Source organism: Drosophila busckii, chromosome 2R (assembly GCF_011750605.1).
Source record: "Drosophila busckii strain San Diego stock center, stock number 13000-0081.31 chromosome 2R, ASM1175060v1, whole genome shotgun sequence".
NCBI lineage: Eukaryota > Metazoa > Arthropoda > Insecta > Diptera > Drosophilidae > Drosophila > Drosophila busckii.
The window spans coordinates 20,515,217-20,528,630 of NC_046605.1; positions in this window are offsets into that span (position 1 = coordinate 20,515,217).

Here is a 13,414-nt window from a genome sequence, read left to right on the forward strand (position 1 = left end):
GAAACACATGGCTTAGTATAGAGACTCTAACCCGTTGAGACAACAACTGCCACATTTGTGGCGCCACAGGTTTCGGCTAATATACGAGTCTAGTATTTACATATATGTATATATATTAAATCGATCTTTCACACGGTTCACACAGCGACTTCAAACAAAAGCCCCCACTCCGTTGTGTCTAAATGTGTATTAGATATTTTTGATTGGCTCACTTGATACATCAAATTGATGTGAATGACGCTGTGCTTGACGCTGATGACTTCATGGCAGTTAAATCTACAGACAGTGACAACGATCTACCCATACATATAGAGCTGTCTATATAATATGTAGTGGCGGCACATTTGAATAAGCAAAGAATATATTTAAATAATTTGATCGCCGCACAATGGGCATAGCTTGAGAATGGCCTTCACTTGCAGCGGGGTTCAATTCAAGCCTAACCTCAACATGGGTAAGTAACTCCATCTAGAATTCTAAAACAGTTACAAAATATTGACTCTTCCTATGGCTTTGGCTTTGGCAGTGAAACTGAAATCTGTGTTGAGGTCTGGCTTGTGGGTCAGGCCGTCGCTCAGTCTGAGGCTTTTTAGCCATAAACTGCCTGAAATATGTTGCCATAAATTATGTACAACTGAAGAAAATGTTGTTGTTAAAATATTTAGAAAAAAAAACACAAAAATTAACATAACTGCATTTGCATTATGACATTTCCTAGTCAAAGCTGTCAGTCGGTCAGTCAGTCAGTCACACTCACCCACCTGAAAAAAAAAATAGTAAAAGTTCTCCCAACGACAAATATGTAAATTTAACAAATGCATTTCTGTTGTTTATAGGTTTTAAGTAGCTATATGCCGAACTATGTTGGCGTGTCGAGCTTAAGAGCTTCAATGAGTTGACATGATTTTAATGATATCGCATAATAAAACATAGCATATGAGAATGGTGTATAATGAGTTTTTATAGTTATTAGTACATTCATTTTGGGCATTTCTTATGCCTGAGGTTTTATTTACCATAAAAACAACTCTTCGTTTGCTGGTAGGTGTTGGCAGTTAAATATTTAGAAATCTTTGTGTATATTTTAAAAATTAGCTTTATCTTTTGGACTCTGCAGAAAATTGGGTACAGTTGTCTTTTAACTTTGACAAAGAGTCAGTGTAGTTTAATTGAAAGAGTGGGTTCGGTAGTTAAAATTTTATATGTGTGTAGTTATATTAGTTCGTTCAGTTTCATCGCATACACTTGGTAATTTGGTTATTTAAAAAAAAGGAAAAAGAAATTAAACTCAAAGAAATAAACCGAGCTTAAGCTTGAATGCCTTTTTATCCGATCCTGCTCGGTTTAATACCCTCGGGTATATTCAAGCTTTTGACATTACAGGATCCCGGACTGTAGGCTGCGTCCGACTACATCTTCGCAAAAAAGTATTGGTAATCGTGGAATGCAGCAGAAATAACTTCCGTTTAATCATTACTTCAATTTCAATCTTATGAATGAATTCCATTCCATTTTATTCCCGGAATAATTTTGCGCCGAATGAATCAGCGCTCACTCAGCTTACGATCGATACTGACATACATTAAATCCCTCGAAATTTTGTCGCACAAATTTACGCTTGGAAATGCTTTGAGAGGAATTCTACATCGCTACTGATTTCACTAACTTCTTTTAATTACATAAAAACATCGAGAATGCCCCTTATTGATTGTAATGAAATACATATTTAATATTAAGAGTCTCTTTCTCTATCTCTCTCTCTCTCTCTGTCTCTGTAGCTCCCCTTCTGTTTCTTTGTATCGGCTTGTTAAAAAACGGTCAGAAGTACGTGGAAGTCTATCAGCAAATGCCACCCACCCAAGCAAACAGCTTGGAACCAGGTCGCAACCCTAATCCTGCTTATCAGCATGCCAAATTGCTGCTAAAAAATTAAGTGCTAGATAAAACACTTTATTGAAAAGGGACAGCAAACAGCCAGGGCGATAGTAGTCGTCCTGCCAACACACACACACACACACACACAAACTATTGCGAAAAACGAGTGCACACAGCAGTTGGTGGCGTAGTTGGTGGCGGTCAGCTAACATGGCTCAAACCATGGCCCAGGTAGAGACCAATTGTTAATTTATGACTTAAAGCGTGCATAATTGTGATGAAGCAGCTGATTTTGTGTCGAGGCTGCAAGGGTTTCGATAATAGGTATGTAATTTTTTCTCTCTTTCATGCTCTTTTTTTGGCTTAAAATATAGTCTGCGGCAAATCTTAATTTCATTGATGTCCTTGCGACGTGTGCCAAAGGCGAATGCCGCAGCAGCTCTTCTGAGGCGAGGCGTAGTCTATTTGGGCTGCGATAGTCTATATAAATGTTGATTTATATGCGGCCATTGAGTTTTCATAGACTAGGCCCAATTAACAGCTGTCTGTTACTTCCGTTTCAATCAAAGTCAGACATTACTGTTGACAGCATGATCTATTGCGATCAATACTACTCTCATTGACTCTGGTAATTGTTGGGTCCCAGCTGATAAATAGCTCATGCGATTTGCTTTTAATTACAGCCATTTAACTTTATGATCCTCCATTGTAAAGCTAACCCAACCACAAGGGCTGGTATTTACTGGATTTATATGACTCTATTGGCTACGTTTTGTAATAACAAATTCTGGGAAGCATATCCATAAACTCGTGATAATACAGGAATGTTAATTTAAATGCGCACTTGTCTAATAAATAATAATATTCTGGGAAACAATTACCGAAACGCATTTGCGGAAGTGCCGCCCACTTTTAAACGCTTATCAAAGCTTATCAACTCGCATGCCATCTGGATTAAGAAGCACGCAGCCTAGCATATCATACTATATATAACCTTGACCTAGCACTATAAAAAAAAACATTAAAAAAAAGAATAAGGTATTTAGTTGACTAGCGATAAAGTCTTTATGGGATTTGTTGTTTTCGCAAATATTTAGCAACAGCATAAACAAACTTGAGGCGAGACCTTGAATGAGCGAAAATGCGTCGTGTCCAGCTCCAGAACCAGCCAACAAAAGACTCTAATGAACTTATCGAACCACCAATTATGATCGTATAATATTGCCGTTGTGGTGGGCCTGATGATAGTCAAGTCAGTCTCTGGTATTTATGAGAGCTTACCTTATCGATAAGAGCCCCTAGCTACGGGTCATAGAAAGTGATGTCATGGACAAGGCTAACACTAACTACAGTTTAGCGCTGTAGCTCTGTTTAGACTAATGACTAATCGACATATCAAGTTTAAGTATATTGCCACTAAATAAAATAGACCGATTAGGAGTTCCCTGCTTCAATAGAAACTGAGGTACAATTCTGTAGACAAGTGGTTACGAATAGACGCAAATTCAGAGAATTTCTTAGGAAAAATTCCGCTAGGTTCGATCCACTTGCCGATAGCAACGATCTGAGGTAAGAGCTATTTACGAAAGTCTCTTGACAGCGTATAAAACATCGATAAGTGGACAGGCATATTTTTAAGCTTAATCAAGGAAATGGCAAATTTTCCATATCTGCACCCACTGATATAAGCGCTGTGAATATTTTCGTACTGTGATTTCACGCAGATTTCGCTGGAACTCAAAGACATTTTTATTGGACAGTTTAAGGTCGTAATCGATTTGTCGCCAGTTCGAGGCTAATGAGACAGTTGAGGTACAGTCTAAAAAGCGTCTAGTCATGCTGATTGTTGCAACTCGCCGCGGGCCAAAAAGCAGGAGCAAACGGTAAGCGAGTTGCACAACCATCAAAAGATTTTCTGTGTGTGTGTGTGTGTGCGTGAGGCTTCTGTTGCGTCACGTTAAATAAAGACAGCAACAGGACATGAGGCTAGCTTCCGGTGGTGGTGGTGGTGTTGTTGGCTCATAAAAGGATGTCGTGCCGCCTGCGGCCAGGGGGCCTTGTGGTTGCCGTGCCATTGAAACTCAACTGCGCTTACACAAGCTACGTCAGTCAGTCGTCAATGCCTGACAGTTGAATTCGTGGCCAACGTGACTCGAAAGTAATGCAAAAAATTGCATGAAAAGCGAAATAACCAGCCTGAGTGGAAGAATTTCAATTGGACAGCAAAGAGGGTAAAAGGGAGGCCAAAACTGGAGTTGGCCGACCTTAAAATATACTTTAATTCTGAAATGTAGTAGTTTATCTTTTTCAAAATTAAATCTAGTTTATATTAAGGAACTACACGCATTATGAATTAATTCTAACTTAAGGTTAATCTTAATCTGCTGATTTTATCAGAAAGTTTTCCACAGATTCTTACCGAAGAGCACCAAGTTAATATATAGTAAATGTATTTGGAAGAATCGAGAGAGAGCGTAATGGTTTTCTGATAGGAAACCTATTTGAGGGCTATGGAGTTTGATGTCAAATTTATTTAAGCTAAATAACAATTTGGTATTTAATTTAATATGCCTGGTATAAATTAAGAGCAATAAATACTAAGCCCATCCTTGATGCATAATTTTTGCTGTTGTGTATAAATTGTTTCTAACAAGCGACAAACTTGCTCAGCTCCTCAGCAACTGTTGCATGCAACAAGTGACGCTAATGGACACAGCAAACAAACTAAGCGTCGCCACTGCCTGGCCATAATAACAACAGCAGCAACAAGAACAACAACAAATTGATCAATTCTGCGCAGGCAGCATGAAAAGAAAGTGTTTAGTTTACGCGAAGCGTCAGAGCGTTCAGTTAAGTAGTCTATATAGTCCAGAGCTGCGTCAATTTTAATCAGCGTGGTGGCCACCGTGCTGCTCTGGTCAAGTGGCTGCCGCGTCGCCGCTTATTGCGACACATGAAGTGAAGAGTTTTGCACTTGCGTTGGCGATTGTCACGATCCTCACTGCCAAGAGGCCAGCCCAGTAGCCAGTAGCCAGTACCCAGCACCCAGTGCCCGCGTTGCAATGAATACATATTCAAATAAGAAATCAAGTCCAATGTCTGTCGCCAGTTACAAGTTGCGACCACTTGCCACATGTCAACAACACAGAGACACAGAAAGAGAGAGAGAGAGAGAGGGAGTTGGAGTATTAATGGAGTAGGAAGTTAGCTACAATGTCGTCGTCGTCGGTGTCGTCGTCGTCGCTGTCAACGTTTGTCAAATGCACGCGCTACGGCCAAAGCCAATCAGGCAATGAGCCCAAGCAGCTACTTGGGTGGCTCAGCTCAACGTGGCACTTGCAGCTGCCGCAAAAGGCGTTATCCACATTACTGTGCCACTAGTAGCTGCTGGAATTTGTTTCGTGCAACAAGTAGCTGGAAATTAGAAAAACGCCCATCACATTCCTTGCAACTCCAACTCCACTCCAGCTCCACTGACATTTGTGTTTTTTTCTTTTCTTCTTGTACTGCGATTGGCGCCTAATTTGGTGTAAATTCAAATTTCTTTCTGGCAAATAATTTGATTTTGTTTCTGCGGTATTTAGAAAGTAATTGCTGCCGCGTGGGTGCCGCTGACCATGCCGCACTGCACTTGCCACCAGCCACTAGCCACATGCAGCTTGAACTCTAACTGTTGCTGCCTCTACGTTTTTTCTTATAAATGGTCATTTGATTGTCGAACCAGTTTCGAAGCTATTCCTTCCACACCTAACTGCAAATAAACTGGTAATAGTTGTTATACTTTTGGAGAAAAAAATATGTATTTATAAATAGACAGGTGAAAATAATTTACACCTACGCAATTGGAAAGGTCTACAGCCAACAAGAGTTTACTTCTAAATTCAATTTAGAGCAAAGCAAGTGTTGCCTAAACTTTTACACATTCATATACCATATCTGAAAAATCATATCGCTAAATAAAAATATCTAAATATTATCAACAGCCCTAAGTTAGAGCAGCTCAATTCAATTGTTAGGATTGTTGGGATTGAATGTATATATCAATAATGAACTACAGATGCTTCCAAAAAAAAAAAACAGATTCTTAAAAGAAACAAACATTATTCATATTTCAGGTTATTTACAAATAAATAATTCAAATATTTCTTTTACACAGAATAAATAGATTTTTAGCAAGTTTTCTTTTAGAAAGCAGGCAATAATAATTTAAAATAATTAACTGTAAGAAATTAGTTTCAATTATTTCAGAAATACTCAATTATTTGCAATTGTAATCAAATTGAACAAAACGTTTAGACTTAATTTGAATTGAATTGAAATATTTAGCAGGTATAAATAATTGCAATATGTTTATTAATAATTTATATTAAAATGTAAATAATAAACAATACTAGAGTATAATAGAATTACAAAATTCAGGCTTCAAAGAAAACTACTTGGAATACTTCCAATCAACCCCTACCCCAGCACAATAGAAACTAAGATCGCTGTATGGGAGCAAGTGACTTGTCGGGGACTGTAAATTAAACTAATTGTAAGACTAAAATAGATTTGTTGGGTGGCTCTACTTCGGGAGGAGCAGCTTTTGGCTTGACTCTCCCCCTCACCTAGATAAAATACAATCCAGCTGGCTCTCTCAAGTTTCTGTGCACATAGCTCTGGGAGAACTCATTATTGCTAACTTGAGGCCAAAGACATGTCTACGTGGCTGTCGTAAATCAGGCGCAGGATCCCTTAGCAGTACTTCCACTGGAACGGCACGACTACTAATAAGCAAAATGAAAAATGTGACACGCCCGTGGGGCACTTAATTGTTGGCAAACCTAATGAATGCATAATTAGTTTGCTACAGCGAGGCACTCACTCCCCAAGAGCCTCAGATCAAGTTTTGAGTTTGGCTTATTTATGCAGTCTCATATAACATGTTGAACTCAAGTAGAATGCATTTTTAATAATTTCATTAGGCCACAGTGAAGCTTGCCACAAGCTGCAGCGCGATATACAGCCAAAGAGAGAGAGGAGACATTCGAGCTCGGCCGATTGTTTCTCACCGATAATGCCGATGACATGTGTAGATCTCTAGGCTTTTGTAATTGCAAGTGCCGTTTTACCGTTGAATGTCTCACTCGTCTGATAACTTAATTGGAATTTATATTATCATGGCTATGATCAATGAGTTCTGCTGAGTTCCCAACTCAAGTTTTATGAGCTCACGATATGCATCTGGGATTGAGCTGTTGTATAAAATTAAAAACTCAACTCGCATAAATTGTCATGCGGAACGCTTTTCAAATGAGCTTTTAATTTGAAATAAAAATTTATAAACAATTTCCAAATAAAATAACTTTCTGTTGTTGTTGTTGTTTTTATTTTTGTTTTGTGGAAACTCCATAAGCTGCCTAATGACTTGACACATGCCCTTAGCTCTCCTCTCACTCTCGCTCTTTGTTGCGTCCTGCGCTTGATTTTGAAACTGCGATAAGCGCTTAATAAATATTTTATATTAAATATGTTAGATTGTCGGCAGCCTTATCTAGCTGGTCGCATCTCTCAGAAAGATCTTTGACCAGCGATAGTCTCGAATCAATTTTGCTGCGTTGTTGTACTTAATTAAAATCGAATGGAGAGAGAACTGCGCATACATTAGCCAAAGATCCTTTTTGAGCACTTCATTTGTGGCCGCGGCGGGTCGGGCCAGGGCAGCTGCCAGGGCAGGGCTGGCGAGCTCAATTAGTAGCAATCAACGGGCCGTTGCAAGTGTTTCGCTTGCTTGCCACACAGCTTGCCACATCGTTCTCTCAATCTCTTTCTTACTCTCAAAAATTCTTTGGCTAATTTTTTCGGCCTGGGCTGATAAATCAAACATTGTGTGCGGTCTCAATGTCTAATCAATGAATTGACTTTTTTATGCGCCTCGTCTTGTGTTTTTTTCTCTCCTTTTTGTCCTTTTATTTATTAATCGCTTTTGTTAGTGGCGCACACATTAATCACCCACGTAAAAAATAATTTTATTTCTAGGCTAAATAACGCGCACATAAATCATAATTTCAATTGTTTACATTAAATATTATGGGAAATTATAGAGAGTGAAGTGGAATTTAACGATATAAGTATTTACAGATCGGAGAGCTTAGTACAATGGAGTTTAGTTTTCTCACGTTTCACATTCTCTGGTATCAAGGAAGAATATACGAGTCTCGATCGCTAGTGACAAAGTGCTCTTACTTAAAGTAACAGATGTGGAAGATGAGAAACAAGCGTTCAACATTGATCGAGGTGTTCTAACTTTAGCTGCGTCTGAGCAGTGACTTTTTAGTATTTTGATAATTGATAGATTTGTTTGGAAGTTTGGATCAACCAAAAATTCTACAATAATGTCATACAATTTCCTCTCTTTTTTTTTTTTATTTGTTAATTGCATAGTTCTTATAAAAAAGAGTTAGTTTATTTTTGGAAGCGCAACAATCGATAGTAAGTTGGAATTCCAATTTTCCGCAACGACTAGGTCTCCCTTATTTATATTTTACTATTGAGTTGCAATAGCCCAGTACATAATGTTTTAACAAATGACTCCGAAACTTAGAAAAAAAATGTGACATTTTAATTTTAACTATACTGACAACTGTGTAGAAGCAAAACCGCGACTTAAAAAAAATAAACTAAGCTAGTTAGTAAATCGGTAAAGTTCTGAACGAGCTTCCTTTATTATTGGTATAAATCCTCACTTTTAATGCATAACTTAACTTTCCTGGAAATAGATTGTGATTCTACATTTAGCGTATCGATTGTTGCATTTAGATTAATCTCAGATCTTTGTTGGAAACTGCATGATATACTGTGTACCGACGTGTGAAAGAATATATCAATTTATATTGAACTCGATTAATTAAATTACACATTTTTTAATTGAGCCAACAGTTCGGACTACATAAATGTTAGACCGTATTTCCAAATTTTTCTTTCATGTTATAAATCGTTAAGCCTGAATGTCCTTGAGAACAATTGCTTTTACTCTTTGGAACTAAAATATCCTTTCGTATCCTTTGTATCGTTTATTTGCGCACTAAATCAAATTGTTCAAGGCTAGCTTGGCCGCCTCAAAGTATGCAAACTTTCGCTGTAGCATGAAGAATATGCTTTTTATTTTTGCGTAAAAGTGAAATTACACAATTGCATAGCTTGGCAAGATTTATGGCTGGCCGCAATGTGTTTTGCCCGCAACCCTCGTTCCCTCGCCCAGAACAGAGCTAATGCAACTTAAATCAATTTTAAATGCCAGCCAAATGGGGCGATATATATAAAACCACAGCTACGCTCCATAATGCCACATGCCACATGGCCAACAATTATTACAATGTAACTCGCTCGCCTCTCACCTCTCTTTCTCTCGCTCTGTCGTAATTTAGCATGTAAAATGCATAAAATTTTCTTTATATGTGCTCGTAATTTATTGTCAACTGTTTTGGGCGAAAGGTGTTCATGTCCTTGCCCCGTCTATTCATGTGTGTGTGTGTGTGTGTGTCGCTACCTGAGCACACATTTTGTAGGCGTTGTAAAAGGTTTCGATGCGCTTGGCTGCTAACTGCTTTCACCTTTCCCTTTCCCCTGGCCCTTTCCCTAGATGCCGTTGCAATTTGGACGCCTTTGTCATTGGCACAGCAGCTGAGTTTACCACGTGGCCTTGGCCAAGCACATCTACGCCCTAGCACTCCCACTTCTAACCATAAATGCATTCTCAATTGATTTGCGGCCTGCCTTTTGTGCCTCTCTGATTTGCTTCTAATTGCAGCACCACGTCCAGTGAATCATTCCGACCAAACGAGTCTATGACTCACACGCATTTGTAGCTCAGCCTCTGAGAGCAACAAACCAAAGCATCAATGCGCTAAATTTACATATTTTGTATTTCCAGACAACTCTTATCGCTGGCGCCCTTTGATGTGCCAGCCAAGATACATTACCTGACAATAGTTTAGTTTATGTATATAAAAGCCATCAGCAGACTGCAGTCAGCCTTAGTTGCAGCTCAATTCGACTTTGAATTCTTTCCGAGCACACATATAAATTATATCGATCTCTATAAATGCATTAGGATCAATAGGAATATATGTTTTTTAATATAATTTTGGGCAAATCAATAATAAAAGATTGATTAATAGATTGCCGTTTACATAATTTTGGGCACTAGGAAACTCCGCAGAGCTTTTTCTCTTTCAGGAGTTTGGTAAGTACCATGCTAGGTAATATTGTTTAGTATTAGTATTAGGTTCTTTATTTCTAAGTATCTATCTTTAATAAAACAAGTTAGTATTCGAAAATAATGGGTGCATAGTCACTCAAGTATGAATGTTGGAATTATTATTTGACAGAAGCGTCATCCTAATTCTAATTTATATTTATTATTTATTTGTATTATTCACTACCAGACTTTTCTCCATCATAGAGTACGCCTCTAATGAATGCCAATCTTGTTTGCCGTTTACAATTTGTAACTGTAACTGTCGATTAGTCAGGACTTTGGTGACAGCTCTCGCTAGAAATTTTAATTTCGGCCAGCAAAACGCACGTGACTTGAGCAACGTTTGTCAAGAGTGACAGGCCAAAGGGTCTATGGGTCTATCTGAATATAATTTTTAATATTCATGGCGCTGTCAAATACCCAAATTGGTGTCACATTTTTTCATAGCCAGCAACATCACGTGTCGCAGTTGCTTTGCTGCCGCTCAATTGTCTGTGGCATGTGCCACACACACATTCAGTGTATTTCTTTTATAAATATTTGGCAAACACATAATTGGATTATACTTTGTATTCATAAGTGTCATAATTCAACTGAAATTTGTGTCAGGATCCCGGCAGATGAATTCATAGCTGAGACATATGGCATTCATAATCTTATTGCACTTTTGACAGTTGTACGTTGCTAACTATGGGCAAGAGGGTTAAGAATAAATATTTGTTTAGCGTACCAGACTCAAAGTACATTGAAAAAATTTTAATTCTAATCATTATTATTTTTATTTTTTTAAGTTTATTTTTGGATTAAGGAAATCGATAATCCGCTTCTGGAATCTTAAATGAAAAATTAACGCTTATCATCTTGAAAAAAAATATTGATATGTTTCATTGTAATTCTTTAACTATTTAGTGTTAATAAGTATCTGTGCATTTGTTGGTATGGAGGAGGCAGAAGGTCTCCATGGTATTATTTGATAGAATATTCTCCGAGAATATTATCAGACATATTACGTAATGAAGTAGGCAGGAAATGGTTAGGCTGTGTTTATTTTGAGAGCACCTTGGGAGCCAATTTAATGACTGTATTACCGATTTAGCTATTACCTGTAGAGTGATTATTAAAAATATTTAAATTGCAAAAATTCCCAGTGGAGTGGTTTAATTACATTTTCATTAGTTTTATTCACACAACCATTGTGATTTATTTTTTACCATTGCTTAATGTATTTGATTATTTAACTCTACGAATATATTTCCAGAGTTTGATGAATGCTAAGGCTGCTGTACATTAAAGTTTTAAATTTTCTTGACTTTTGCTGGCACGAGTTCGTTGAACTTGACTTTAAGCTAAAGCTATTGGCACTCGCCAGACTGAGCCACGCCCTGAAAACAGCAGAGCGTGTATAACCTTAGGCGCCAAATTTACCGTTTTGTTAGCGGAAATGCGACACGGCAGACATGTCTGCCATTTGAATATGTACCCGAGAATGAAACAGCAACAAGACCAACAAAAAGTTGCAACAAGAAATGGGAAAACTTGATTAAAATTTCATGGCATAACTTGCTGCGAAACATTTGTGCAGAAAATGAAACTGAAAAGCACTGACGTTGTTAATTCAAGACTAAGGTGCTAAGGCATAATAAAACTGCAAATAAAAAACAAAAGTTTGGGAACAACAATAAAAGTCGCAGCAGGCAAGGCGAAGAAAGTTCTAGCCCTAGCTAAAAGGGAAAGGAAAATTGCAGCAAAGTAAATTTCCATTTGCCACTTGCACCAGCCGAGAGCAACAAGGATTTACAGGACTTCCAAGTGCAGAAGTGCAAAGTGAAAATCATTTGTTGAGTGTTAAAACAACCAGCAAGGGTGCATAAATTTCAATCAGGCTAGGCAAATGCAAAGTGACGTTAAGTTTTATATTGTCTGCTCTGACTTGAGAACTTTTACTGCTCTTGACAGTTTTCAAAACTAAATATTTATTATACTCTGTCTACAAATTATCTTATGAACTCGAGCATTAAATTGCCAGCAACAATCTTTAATTGCTTCTCGACTGCGTTTAATCATAATTAAGCCATATTACTATAGCTAAACTTTTGTTGAAGCAACCCAACCCAACCCAACCCCCATCGCCACCCACAAGGAATCTCTGCTGCGGGTTTGTAATCAAAGCTGCCCTAATTGAAAGCAAATCCCTCAATTTGGCTTGACAAAAGCACCAGCCATTCATATTATCAGGGTTAAGCGGCAACATGCTCAGAGACCAGCAGACAGAGCCCATAATTGGCCAACAATCAAAGCTTATTGAAACGTTGCAAAAAAGCGGAGAATAGAAAATGAAAAGAAAAGGAGGCAGCTTAAGATATATGTTTATATGGGTAGACAGCAGTCAGTTGTAAGACATCGGCTACACTGAGATTGAATAAATTAGCTTTCTAAATTTAAATAAAAATCTACTATATATATTTTAAGCTTTAGCAGTCTAAATTATAAAGAACTTCGTTTTATACTGTGGAGCCAAGGAATTTTAAATCAAACCAATCCAAACCAAATCAGACTCAAGCTTATTTAAGGATTTTTTCTTTCGAAGGAGACTGGTACAATTTATATAATTATTCCATATGATTACTATTAAAAATAACAAAATATTTTAAATGTACCGAACTAAAATCTCCAAAGATTTCCGCAGCACCCCTGATGTCTTAAGCTCTTTTAGCTCCCACCATTATGTATCATAATACTGTAAGCATATCAGTTTATTAAATATTGCTAGTTCTAAAATTTTAATTCAAGTACTCTAATTTATTTACTCTCTCACTCTCGGGGGTTTTAATGGATTTTTAACGCCCCCTAAATTTATTAATTTCATTGCAAAAAGTTTAGGTGCAGCCTTCGAAAAATGAAACTAGATAAGGTCGACGCTTGATTTAACCCTTGATTAGATTTAAGGTCGATCCTTGATTTTCGAAGATAATTGCTTGAACAGTAGCTTGCGCGTTATCGAGGGTTGACTGTACCCATTCTGCTTCACATTCGATTTCGAGCTTTAAGTAAAGTTTTAACAAAAGCCTTTTGTTTTAGCCCCAATTGTTTTCGGTGTATGTGAGTTTACATATACAAGTGTCCCAAAGAATTTGTGTAACATTAACTTGTATCTTTTGCAGCTATTTTTGGCTTGCTTATGACAGCTGACCTTATTCTAGTCGCGTCTGGGTTGGAATCTGTGTCTCTGTCTGTGTCTGGCAGACAGAATGTCGCCTACAGTCGACACACACACACACAGGCACACAGGCACGCACGCAC